Raw genomic sequence first — 14,537 nt, forward strand, 5'->3', positions numbered from 1 at the left:
AAAACAAACTGTGATTGTCCAGCATGGTTCTGGGAATAGAGCTGATAAATTAGGTAGGTTTGCCTTTGTCGGACTTAGAGTCTGGGGGACTCGAAAATTTTCCAGAAGTAAAAGTCTCAAAATGTTAGAAGTGGTCTTTTCAAGGGAGTAAAAAAGTTCTTTTTTACTTTTATTCTCCTATCATTTCAAAAATTTCAGTATTAAGCATGTGACATTTTAAATAGAGTCTTGGAGGTATAATTTACACCCAATAAGCCACAGATATTTAAAACATACAGCTGGATAAAGTTTGCTATATAGCACACAGCAGTGAACCCATCACCACAACGCAAATAGTGAGCATCTCTGCCCTCTGCAAGAGTATTCTTGGATTTATTATCACTCCCACCTGCCCCTCCCCATCCTACCTCCCATTCAACCACTGATCAGCTTTCTGTCACTGTAGTCTGGTTTGTAATTCTAGAATTTAATACAAATTGAAATACACAGTATGCACTCTTTGGGGGCTGGCTTCTTGATATCATTGTTTTGAGAGTCATGTGGGTTGTGGTGCATTTCAACAGTTGTTCCTTATTGTTGAACGGTGTTCAATGGTATGGCTTATATCACAATTTGTTTACCCCTGCATTGGTTGGTAGACATTTTGGATGCTTCCAGTTGGGGGTTATTACAGAAGAGGCTGCTGCTGTAAGATGCATGTTCAAGCCTTCGTGTGGATTATATTTCTGTCTTGGGTAAACACCTAGTAGTGGAATGGCTAGGTCGTGTGGTAACTCTGTGTCTAACGTTTTGAGGAACTGCTGAACTGTTTTCAAATGACTGTATCATTTTTACATTTCTACCAGAAGTGGATGAGATTATCTTTCCTTCTTTTGAAAAAAATTACATAATACATGATGCATGCTATTGTAAAAAGACAACTTTAAAATTTTGGAAATATAAAGAGTAAGAAAAATGCAAATCCCATTGATTTCACCCCATTCCCAGCTCCTCATAGATATTGACTATCCAGAGTCTCTTGTGTGTTCATCCTTTTCTTTGCATGGGTGTATGTCCGAGTGTGTGTGTGCATGCATGCGTGTGTATGTGCGTGTGAACAGGACTCCATGAGATCTGTTGCTCTGACTCTGGCTCCACTCCCTAAACGATGAAGCTTCAGGAACTTTCCCTGTCAGTGCATGTCATTCTATCTCAATCTCTCCCATTGTTTTTTAACATGATCAGGATTTTATTTACCCATCCTGTGAGAGCCACGGGTCTCTTCACCATTTTAAGTTCATGTGGTGGTTGGCAGAGCTCTTTTCTCTTCTGGTAACTGAAGAACCCTCCCCCCACCCCGCTCTCCAGGGGAAGGATTGTATCTGGGTCTCCCAGGAGCCCCCCGGGGCTTGGCCAGCCTCCTGGAGAGTGTGGGGCTGTCCCTGCAAAGCCGAGTGGGTGACCACTAGCTGCTCTGCATTGAGTGGGCTCATGCTCAGCTCCTGTCCCTCAAAGCAGAGCTGCCTTGGCAGGCCCAGAGTCTGCTCCTGTGAGGCAGAGGGGTGGCTTGCCTTTAGTCATTGTGAAAAGGGCAAAAGGGCTTCAACTCTTCAACTTTCAGCTTTGGAGATGAGTAAAACTAGGAGTTTCTTATCATCGTGTCAGAAAATTTACCACATCTGCTGACAGTGACGAGACAACTGACTCCCTTGGATGAAACAGGCAGCAGTGTCGCCTGCGCTCAGTCGGCCCCACGACCCTTGACCGTCTCCCCTTGTGAATTTTTTCTCTCTTTTATTTCCTCTTGTCAATCACTGTTGCTGGGACCACACTGGTTCCTCTCTATCCCTCTCTCAGCAATTACCTGAGGGCTAAGTCATATCCCCTATGCACACAACTGGGACTGAATGATAAAAGGGTCACATGCCCTGCACTGAGCATTATCATAAACAAGACTTCATGCTATTAAACATTAATCCAAATGATATATAAACACTTTTGATTTTTTGAACTTCTGAGAAAGGGACATGCTAGGGCTCTGTAGGTGCTAGGCAAGTGCTCCACCACTGAGGTAGCCCCCAGCCCTACACCCACATCTTTACAACAGTTCAGATATGGACATATCATAATTTTTCTCACTATTCCCCTACAGTTGGAAAAAAGAAAACCAAAAATAAATAACTACTTTAGGCTATTTTTTTCACTCTTGACTCTCAGACTTCAATCCTTAGAAAATATACTGAATGTACACTCAATACTTATAGCAATTATAACTATGCATTACCTGCTAGTCTCTGACAAGTGTGGTTACTTATGTGCAGCCTTTCCCAAGGAAGCCGGACATCACATTGCACACACAATATCCAGTTGTGTGTCCTGCGTGAAAAATAAGTTAGAGACATCATGACATTATTCCCCTAACTTCTTCAAAACTCATTTCCTTTTTTTAAACTTTCCTACTTGGCAAAAATTAGTCACACCTAAAAATAAATCACCATCACACTTGAAATTAATAGTCATATTTAAACATCATCTAATAGCCAGTATATCATTCAGATTCACCAGATGTTCCCCCCAAATATTCTTCCTAGCTTCTTTGTCCAAGCCAGGAGCCAGCCTCTGACCACATGTTACTCTTGTTTATGTCCCTTTCTGTCTTTTAACCCAGCGTTGGGTGTCTTTCTGCATAGACATCTTATTGCAGCCATGGGGCCAGTGGCCTAGGGAGGCCTGATTTTGCTGGATAATGGTGTCAGTTAGCTTGTTCCTTTCTCCTCTGTGTGTTCTGGAAGTTACACTCACAGGTCAATTAGCCCCCACTTAAACATCTTTAGTTAGACTGCTTCACGGTTGATGCTTGGCATCAGAATGCAGGACCCCAGGAGACCAGGCCATCTGGATGTCCCACTATCCCCCATGCATGCTGAGATCGACCACCAGTTTAGGGTGATGGAAGTATAATGCCGTTTTTCTCCAGACGACCATAGCCTTATCACTGTAGTGTCACCATGGCACTCCATACATCTCCACATTCCATCAACCACTCACCTCGGGTCTTCAGCACAAGTTGAGAATCCTTGCCTGGGTCTACCTTCTCAATAAGAGGAGCAAGATCATGATTTTGTAAATCTGTTGTTCTACATTTAGCAGGCATTCTATGAAATAGAGCTTTATTTTGTCAACTGGTGATTTTTGGTTACCTTGAAATACATTTCCTACTTGAGAGGCATTGAAAAGGCTTTCACTTAGAGTGCACAGTATCAAAAACTGGGTACTGCATGCCTCAAATGAGCTCCTCCTAGCTCTCTCCTTTTGGAGTACCATTGAGGATACATGGATTTTCCTCCATTAAATGGTGTGGTTTTCATGGGTTGTCTTGGAGTCTTATGATAATACTCTTCTCACCAGAAGCCAGTGCAGCCAAAACTGAGTTTAATTTAAAACAGTTTCAAAACAAGAGTGGTTCCAAATATAACATTAAGATGTTCTGGAAAGAGGAAGCATTACTTTCTCAGAGAACAGCAGCAAGACAATCTAATCAATCATCATTGCTGTGCTCTTTCTGCGCCTTCAAGGTGTGGAAGAATTCCAGATGTGCATTTGAAAGGCAGCTGCAGGGCCATGCTCTCAGTCCTTCCAGAGGTTCAACACGGTGAATCATACAGAATGAAGAAACTCAGACCCAAGGGCAGCAGCTGCTTGATCGACCCGTACTTTAAGAGGCTTCCAAGCCACAGAAACCATTCATTTTTTTCTTACTTGCAGCAGGAACCCAGCCTTGTGTTTTCCCCCACACCTAACAGATTGTAGAAACCAAAGGAGCAGAGTCCATTTCATATGGTGCCGTCAGTCAATTATTGCTTCCCCTACTGTGTTTTGTGGGAGAAACACTGAAGAGTACAAATGCTGTGGTTGTTAAAATAATGGTGTCCTGTCTCTTCCACGCTCTGCGTGGCCTGCGGGTTGTGCTCTGATTTTCTCCTGTGTCCTTCCTGGTCCTTTTTCTGGGGAGCAGATCTATTGGAAGAGAGGGGACAGCAACCCAGTGCCTTGCCTTGTACGTGGCCTGGGTTTGTTCTCCTCCAGCAGGGACTGAAGCATTCTGCCTGGCTGGTCCATGTGGCCTTGCCCCAAAATGAATTTGTAAGTTTCTTCTAAGGAAGAGCAAAATATGGATAACCAACCTGCATAGCTTTAAGACTCTACCTTACTTCCCAAGTGCAGAGGCTGTGTCTGTTTTGCCTTGCCATTGTGATGCCATAGCCTCCAAGGGTGCCTGGCACGTGTATCAGGTGCTCGGTAGACAAATTAATGAACATGGTTACCAAAAGTCCACAGCTGGCCATATATGATTTTTATTTTCTCAGGGAACAATGATAATGGATTTTGTAATGTGACAGTAATGCTAATAACTACCAGAACAGTATTCTGTTCTTGGACAGTAGCATGGTGCCTTAAGCAGGCCACGGGGCTTTTTGGACCTTGGTTTTCCACAGAACAAGTTTATAGTAAGTGATATATTTCTCTCACAGCTTTCAGTTTCTAAAACTAGATATCTTTTTTAGGTAAGGGATGAGCAAATTCTTGCAGTTGGTTACACTGAGATATGAAATCATGAAGCCTAAGAAAGTTGTAGACCTCAAATCAGTTGTATGTTTGAGTTTATAATAAAACGCCAACAGTGTTAATATATAGTCTCACCTTCAGTTCTACTAATCTGTGGATTCCCCCCTGTACTGTCTGCAAATAAGCATGATGAGAACACACACACATACACCTTTGCAAATATAATGCGATCGCACATAGACTCGAATGTGCTTGTAACAGGCAAAGCCAACCTACTCACTGGTGTTTTTAAGACTCCTACTCCTCACCCCTCCTCTGCACACATTAAAGCTATAGTAGATATATTTTTTTTTAATCTTAGGCTAGCATTAGAAAACCTTTTAGGAATGAGGCAGATGTATTTGGCTGATTTCTGGCTCAGAAAACACAAACATGCAGCAAACCAAGCAGCACTTTTAGGCTTCCTGAGCTTTTGCACTTTAACCATCTTTCTTGATCTGACTCACAATCTGTCCTTTCTTTAAACATTAAAAATAAATCCTTTCTTGAACTTTTGCCCTCTGAAGTTTTGATCCCTGAAGGGTTTCTTCCCTTTCGTTTTGCTTCTTTGCATTCTTTCAAAATATCTATAGCACCCACAAGTAGTCTCTGTACTGATATTAGATGGGCTTGTAATAAATGCCCCTCCCAAGACCTCTCTGGTTTCCTGGAAGCCACCCCTGCCTCCCTGACCCAAGCACATTAATATAGGCCATTGTATTGGACTCTGTGTTGAATAAGGGCACATTTTTCATATATTCTCTCTAAAACTAATCCTACGAAAAAAGACCCAGAAGAAATATGTCCTAATGAGAGTCAAGTAGAAAGATGTTGGCAATGGACTAGACCAGAAGTCAGTGGCAAATCTCTCCTAGCAGCAGAGGAAAGAAGTGATTTTAAAAAATGAGGTGGAAAAAGGAGACACTGGTTCCCATAGGGTAAGGAGAAAAGTAGAATTTTCATATTTACTGATATTATTATTTCCACACCTACCAAAAAAAAAAGCATTTATTAAGATACACTGGGGGAAATGCCTAGCCACCATCTGAATAACCACAGGATTCTGAAGTCTTTAGATGGATAGCAGCATGCCTCTATGGTGCTAAGGATCGAACCCAGTGCCTCACACGTGCTAGGCAAGCACCCTGTCACTGAGCTACAGCCCCAGCCCACTAGTATGCCCCCCCACACACACACCCTACACACACACTCATTTATGTATACACATATATAGTCATCTCTTGGTATTTGCGGGGAATTGGTTCCAGAGTCCCCCTTGATACCAAAATTCTCAGGTTCTCAAGTCCCTTATATAAAATAGTGTATTTGCATATAACCTATATACATCCTCCTCTGTATGTTAAATCCTCTCCAAATTCCTTATGATACCTAATACAATGTAAATGCTACATAAGTAGTTGTTACACTGTACTGTTCAACGAATAATGTCAAGGGAAACTGCCTGTAGACATTCACTACAATTTTTTAAAAATATTTATGATCCAAGGATGGGGAAATCCACACCCAGAGGATGTATGTGAACACACATGTGTACCCCCCACACATACATGCACACACAAACACACTCATGGACCCACATCTCGTTTCCTTCTCTTGGCATTCCTTCTCAAATAAGTTGTTACTTTTAGGTACAAATTTCACACTCTAGGTTAAAGCTTTATTTTCTCTCCTGTAAAAATAACAGAGGCTAGGGGCTAAGCAGGGAGTGCAATCCCCAGCACCCCTCCCCACCCCAAATAAAATGCAATAACAGTGGCTGTTCATCATTCTGTGATCACTAAAGAATATTAGAACCACGTTTTACAATTAAAATATGTCAAATGCCATTCCGTTCCAGATTCCCAAAATTCTTATTTTTCAAAAATGAAGTAATTTTTTTTTCGATTCTTTACACTAACTAAATATTCCACATAATGTTCTCTGTGGAAAATCTACAGTTATTCATGTATTGCTTTTATCATTTGGAAATGAAGAAACTAATCCAGTGGTGTTGTCAGGCAAACAACACCACAGAGAGGAATCTCCACGCAAAGGATTTTGCTGGGGTAATAACCAAGACTAGGATGACTGACGACAGGGACACACATACACAGGTTGGGTGGCCTCGAGTATGACCGAGGAACAAAGGTCAAGGTTTTATTGCAGGGAGAGAAGAGGTGGTAAGATGTTTTGAAAGGAAGCTCACTGTGCTTGTGGCGTCAGGCGAGGGCTGCAGTTACGTGGTAAACACTCAGAGAGTCCTAGCTGCTGTTTTGCTAGACTGGGCTCATGACTCACTGTCAGGCAAGGGCTCCTGGATATGCAGTCAGCTGCCCTTGAGCTGCTAGCCAGCCTTGTGACGGTTCTTGTTAGCAGGAAAATCATGCCTGAGAGCCTCCAATTCACAGCCTTCCTAAATCTGGCAGGGTTGACACGGGGGCACCATTTTGAATCTGACACACTTTTCACAATGATTGTTGTTGGTGAAAAGATAAAAAATACCTGCATACTCAAGAGGCCTAGGAAGAGAGTCAGACATCCCTTCTGATAGGTCTGATTGATTAGGAGGAGAAAAGTTTGACCAGACTTTTAGTTTCAATATAACATGAAAAATTATCTCATCATAGCAAAAAAAAAAAAAAAAAAAAAAAGGAAGAAAGAAAGAAACAAACAAAAAAGAACAACTGCAATGGATTAGTCCCCATTTCTGCCCCACAAGCATCCTGAACAAACACTATGCAGGGATAATTGAGATCCCACATCTTGTTTTTAAAGTTCAACTCTTAGAGTTATGTTTTTACTTTGACTTACAAGATAATTTTTATAAGGAGCAATACCTCCAACTAAGTCTGTGCTTCTGGGAGAATGTTCTAGAGGCCATGGAGTCCACAGTCAGTGGATTCATCACAAGATCGGTGAATTAAATTACCCTCCTCTGAAAACCACAGTTTACAAATTTCAGTGAACAAACACCGATTTCTGCGGTAAACAGAGAAAACATTTGCAACCTCAAAGTTCAAGTCAACAATTCTTAGAATTATTTTTTTTAAATGATGACATTACGGGAACCCTCTTTGTTCTTTTGGTGATGAGATACCCTTGTGAGGCCAGATTTCAGAAAGCCCACTGCCCCTTCTTTGGGGTCTAAACAAAGGCACTTCCAAAACAGTCATGCCTATGGCATCTCATTTTTTCAAGATTTCCATTTTTTTTTGAATTGAGGTAGCTCGGTTTTAGTTTTAAATGGTCTGTGTAGCTTATGAACACAGTTTATGAAATATGGCATGTGATTTTAACTTTAAAAAAGAATGAACATATGGCAGGGGTATTGATAAATTATTTCCATGACACCAAAAAAAAAAAAAAATAAGCACGGGTATTATTTAGTTCAATCCCTGTGACTTTGCTTCTGTCACCTGTTTACCCCAGTGATCCTGTATACTAGAGTCCTCCAAATCTTCTCTTGGCCTTGAGGACATGTTGAAGGGTTATTCCCCACTTTGGCTAAAGTACTTGCAAAGTACAAGGCTCACAGAATCTTTTAAAATAAAGAGCAACCACAAAAATCATTGTAGAGTGAAATATATGCTTTTTCTTGACAATATATTCTGATAATTGTTAAAAGGGTGGGGGGGGGCATGTATGGTAAGCAATGATTTTTGATCTACTATTCATGTACTTGTTTGCTAGTCTTGGAATTGAAATCAGGCTAGCCAGTATTTTCTTCCTAAAAAAATTGAACATGTAATAGAAGTGTGAGATCTCAAGAACAATCAAAATTAGCAGGCATTAACACTAGAACTTCCTTTATAAAATAATCTTATGATTAACCAATTTGAAAAAAAATCACAAAATACATTTTTTTAACAGAGTAGAATGAAAACGAAATGCACACAGTTAATCAGTTAATGTGAATGGTGGTCGCTGGGTGACAGTGATATGTCAGGAAAGTCTCATCAGTTGTAAATAAGGCACCACTCTGGTACTCGGGCTGGGTAACAGGGGAGGCTGTGGGTATGTGGAGATCAGGCTTGAAAGGGCAATCTCTGTACCTTCCTCTTAATTTTCTTGTGAATCTAAATCTGTTCTAGAAAATAAACTTATTTTTTATAAAAATCGTCTCCTAGCCTATTTACCTAATAAGATCTCCAGCAGTTCTTTTTTTATAAATATTTTTTAGTTGTAGTTGGACAAAATACCTTTATTTATTTATCTTTATGTGGTGCTGAGGATAGAACCCAGGGCCTCACACATGCTAGGTCAATGCTCAACCACTTAGCCACAACCCCAGCCCTTTTTTTTTTTTTTTACTTTTAAATTCATTTAATAAATAAATTTTAGCTCATTGAACAATTTTGTCAATGTGATTAATTTCTAGACTGGTTGGTGTAAGAATCCACAAAGTCAGGTGTGAAAGAAACATTACTTTGAGTTTCCAAGATGCAACTTAATTTTTATTTAGGAACTCTAGTTTCATATGCAAGATGAATAGCCATCAATTTGTGCACCACCCCAGTGGTCTTTAGCAACGTTTCCATGAAGCTGGTCTAAGTTCCACTAGGGAAAATCTCTGTAAACTGACAAGTGCTTTAGTCATATCAGAATCGCCTTTCGGTTGCGTAGTTTATCGTTGAGGTTGGTGCCGCTGTTGTACCAGTTAAGAAGGGTGGGACAGGGAAGGAACTCTTAGAATGAGAAAGGGCTGCGATGATTTTGAATTATTTCAGGAAATATAACCCCAGGTTTGCTAAAAGCAGCAGGAGAGAAAGAATGCAGAGAAGTCCAGATTATCTCTGTGGGGGGTAGTGAGAAGAGATGGTTGGGGTGGAAAGAGACCAACACACTGGAGGGTTATAAGCTCTCTATGGATATGTTAAATTTGTCATTTTTGAGATACCCAGTTGGGAAAATGTGTGAGCTCTGCAAATACAAATTAGGTATGCAAGTGAGAAGCACAAATTGAGGTACAGATTGGATGGTTGCCCATAATATGAGAGATGAACCCCTGGAAAGCAGTGAAAGTCCGTAGACAAGGACACAGTAGTAAAACAAAGCAATTGAGGGGAAGCTTCAAAGGGACACCAATTCTCAGGAGCAAGCAACAGAGGAGCCAACCACAGACAGATAGGAAGAATGGAAAGGGGAGAACGGAATAGCAGAAACCAAGGAAAGTATAAAAAAGTGTGAAGTGTACAAAACCAACTGGGAGGAGGTGTTAGACTTGGCAATGAGATCATATGATTGCTTCTGAGAAGTCTATTTGGGTAGGAAGAAGAGAACCAGAATGCAGAAATGAATGAGAGGTGCAATGCACAGTCAACAGAGGCTACTCCCAGAAAATGGCTGGCAGTAAAGAACAGGGGGACAAGCCAGGGCACCTGGCCATAGGAAAGGTTTGGACAAAGGAAGGGTTAATTTTGAGTTTATGTTTGTCATTGCTTTGTTTCTTTTTTTAATGGAGAGGAGACTTAAGCATGACTTTAAACTACCAAAGGATCAAAGAGAGAGGAAGAAAATGAAGATAATAAGAGAAAAAAAAAAATCTTAAGGGATCATTGATGGAGTTGGGTCCTGGCAGAGACAGAAGAGGTTATGCGAGAACTGGGTCCTGTTAACCTGAGAAAAGAGTTCTTCTGGAGAATCAGTAGGACAAGACAGAAGAAGGTACATGGGTGTCCTAGAGTGCAAGATGTGCGCTTAGATTCTCTTTGTAGCTCATGATATTCATTACACTTTTAATCATTTTGCCATCTGTATCCAGAAAAAGAATAAATAGACCATGATTGATAATCATTGTTCTCAAAGTCAGTCGCAAAGGTGCCCAACAGGTATATGGACCTTTTCCAAAAAGATATTTCTATAAAGCTGCAAAGAAAATGAGCCTAGTGCTTATAATGTTCCTGTATGAAGTATCTTTGTGTCCTTGGGGAGAATAAAAGGAGGCATCCAATTTAATTTTGCCATTAATTATCTGAATGGGACCAGTAAACCTAATCCAAATCAGATAAAGAAATGTTCACAGGACCTCACCAAGACCAACCATTCTTGCTCAAAGAGAGGTCATGGAAGGGTTATGGAAAACTAACCAACCACAAGTACAGTCCTTCTTATGTTCCACCTCCCCCACCTCCCCATGTGGAAGGCCTGGGCCTGCTCAGCCATCTGAAGAAAAAAGGAAGAAAAAGCTGAAGATAGTGAGTTGCAACTAAAGTGAGAATATCTAAATGTTGGTAGGAGTGTTTGAGATGAAGAGGAAAGAGCACGTGCCTTCGTATAGTCTCCATCTAGGTCTCTTGGCGACCTGAAATTTCTGCCTCATTTCTGATGTTAAGGAAAGAGAAATGAGTTCTGAGTCTTGAAAAGAAGCCACCTTGATTGTGATGCGAACATAAAATAATGGCAAATGTAACAAACGGCAATTTGAAATGGCTTTTTTTAAACTTTATGTCGCTAAACTATATGTGTAATTCCTGATTAATAAAAAAATTCAAATTACAGACATGTATAAAGTAGAGACATATCCCTACCCTATTACTCCTTCGCATATTTTGGCATAAAGAATTTATTGTTATTGTTGCACCTTTTTCACGATGAGATGTCTGTGTATTTATAAAAGTGGGATCTTACTACAATTACCATATTCCAACTTTATTTTTTCATTTCACTCTGTTTTGTGGATATATTTTTGTGTCAGTGCACATGGATCACTCCCCATTCTTTTGGACAGCTGTAAAAAAATCACACTTGTATTTATTTCATCATTCCCCATAGGAAGAACATTTAAACTATCTCAGGACAGTTCACCACATCAAGAGAGCTGCAGTAAACATCTCTGTACACACATCTTGACCCTCTTGTTTTTTTCTTAAACATATTCTTAGAAATGAAGCCAAACTGCTGGGTCAAAGGGTGTGTGCATTTTCGGTTTTGATAGCAATTTCCAGATTGCCCTCCCAAAAGGGTCATGCTCTTTCATCGTCCTTATCAGAGTTTTTCAAAGTGCCTTTGTCCTTGCCAATACTAAGTGTTTAAGTAGCTCCTCACTTAAGGAACTTGCTTTGAGCAGAAGTTCAGGAGCATTTAGGGAGCTTATCCTTCTACAAAAGTAGAAGAGGGACCACATGTTGGGACTAAAAAGGAAGAAGAGGGGGAATGCCTGAGGACTAGGAAAGCTTTAGGAGACAGTCGCTTGGGCGATGTGGAACAGGGCTGACCCCCAATGTCTAAGCAGCCCAGAGGAAATTAGAAAGTAAATGTCAAAAAGTTTTCATGAAACAAATAGGTGACTTTTCTAATTTTTAGAACAACAACAGAAGATGGGTGACTGGAAGGCTGGAATCACTCAAACTGGTGTTATAACAGTCATCTGGTGAGAAACAGAAGCTTCTTGTGGTCGAATGACTGCATGAAGGTCCTGGCTTAAGACCAAGGGAAGTGGGTCAGGAGAAAAGTCAATGTACTAGGAGAAAACAGAAGGTTCAAAGATCACAGCTAGGTCACAACCAAGTCAGATGCAAGGTTTAAAGGGAATGAGGGAGTATGCGTGGTGTCAGAGAGTTGGTGGTGACCAGAGAAGGGCATTTCTGAGTTGGAGACCTCAGCAATACCATGGAGCAGCTCCTGGCCATGATGGGGTGTGGGGAGCAGAGCGGATCCTGACGTGTAGTGGGGCTAAAGGTTGATGGAGAAGAGCAGACAGAGCCACGATAAAGGGTGCTCCATGGGCCATCCACAGAGTTGGCAAGACTGGTGGAGCCAGGTCACCTGAGGAGGTCACAAGGCCTCAGTGAGTATAGGTGAACGAGTGAATGACCCGGATGTGAAATGTTTGATGAAGAAAAGGCAGCAGCAGGGTGAGAAACTTGAGCTTCACTGGTGGAGGGCTGGCTGAGAGGAGCGTGGCTCAAGGGTCAGCAACTGTGAAGGAGGCACAGACCACGAGCCCTTCCGTGGGTATGTGTGTTGAGGAGAAAGGAGAGAGAAAGAAGCTTACTCTTGGGCGAGGAGTGTTCAAGGAAAAAGGATCTCAGGAAATTAAGCAATAGAATTTGAATTGCACAAGGCACAGAGGAGGCTGGAGGGGAAAAATTGTTATGATTCTATCTAGCAATTCTAGGATGCTAGAATGGACAACCGTGAATCAAGGGGCTTGGAGATCAGGGCCTCAGAGAATGGCTATAAGGATGGAATGATTCAGATGGAACTTCCAGGTGAAGGTGTGCTGGCATCCCCTGGCTGTGCTACCAGAAGGTGTGAGACTGTCCATTGTGCAGGGACCAGGGAGACTGTGTCTGGCTGCTGGCCTCCACGTACCCATGCGTGTCCCAGCCCTTCAATCAACCTTGCAAAAGTTAGCTACATTCACTAAGGCTCCACCCTATCCCTCCAAAACTAAGATTAATCATAGTATTTATCTCAGGAGGTTGTTTGAGGATTAAATTAAACATTGCACGTTAAACACAAAGCTGTTACTAGAACACAGAGTGTGTGATAAGTGACAGCTATCATCACTCACGTTGAAGATGATTTTAAAATATATTTCCATTTTGAAGAAGAACATCTTCACGCTACTATAAATTCTAAGTTAAAAAAAATACAATGAGTATATGGACAATGTCTCAGCACAGAAATAGAATCTTTTTCTGTGGATACAAGCAGTGATCTTAGTAAAACAAAGCAAAGCCATAAAAAGCTAGCTTCACGCTTCTAGTGGTTTCTCTCACACAAATCAAATATAGAAATTCATACTTTAAGTCTCTTAAAATGCAAAACTGTTTCCATCTTCTACATACAGCTATTAAAGTTCATGTCATCTTCTGGTTGATGTGCAGGTTTCACTATTTTTAAGTAAGAACAAATTATATCAGATGAAAATAGTAGGGAACCATTTATCTTCAGCTGTAAACACTTAAAAGGACTGAGCCTGTGCATGTCAATGTGCCAACTTTTCCCCCAAATCTTGTTTGTGGGTGATTTAATAAAGACATACCTGTCATGTTTCTGCTATCACTGACACAGTACTAGTTACTAGATACGTAACTTTTTAAAACATCACCTTGGTTTTTAGTGTGTTCTGTCAGGGTAATTTGGTTTTCTATTCATGATTTATTTGCCAATATTTTTTATCAAAACAATGACATTTTTCACATTAAGTCCTAAAAGTAGATGCCAACCTAATACTTAAATTCTTGGGTTGGTTAGGAATTCATACACCAGGCTCTTTCAGGTATCAGTGCCTGGCTTGCTGCTCCCTCTGGACTTTCTGCCTTGCCTTCCCAAGGTAACTCTTGATAATCCCTCCAGGTTCAATTCAGGAACAATCCTCAAAGCTTTCCTGAAGCCCTAGAGTGAGCTAAGTACCACATCTGGCTTCCCAAAGGTGACATCATGTGGACATGACTTTCTAAGGAGCCCTTGAGAACAGGACACCTTTGTTCTTCCAACATCCAATAGCACTTTGGACACAAGGCAAAAGACCTGTGAAAATGAGAGATGAAATAGAAATGTCTTGGGTTCAAAATATTTAAAAAGCACCCTTCAATGGGATGACTTCAAATGTAGCACTAAGCCAACTGGTCAACTAGAATTCAATTTGTAGTAATATAAAAAAAAACAAGAATTAAATCACAAGGACCAAATCACTCCTTCTCAAACTTATAAATTAAAAAGTTATATAAATCATAGGATAGACTTTCCAAGAGAGGGCAGAAGCCTAGAACCCAAAGCTGCCCACAGACATAGTGACTGGAACCCAGTGGAAGCTCACAAGTGTTTCTTGAGAAGTTTCTGCTTATCTTCCATTCAATTCTGAAGCACAGCTCAGAGCTGATTATGGCCCAGCCCTTACTGGAGGCTTGGGTCAATCATATAAGAAAAATGCATCCCTTCAAGGAGTTGAATTGTGGTAGTGGAGAGGATGAACGTGTATCCTGGAGTTAAGAATGCCTTTTGTA

Source organism: Spermophilus citellus (assembly GCF_964194105.1).
Source record: "Spermophilus citellus genome assembly, chromosome: 3".
NCBI lineage: Eukaryota > Metazoa > Chordata > Mammalia > Rodentia > Sciuridae > Spermophilus > Spermophilus citellus.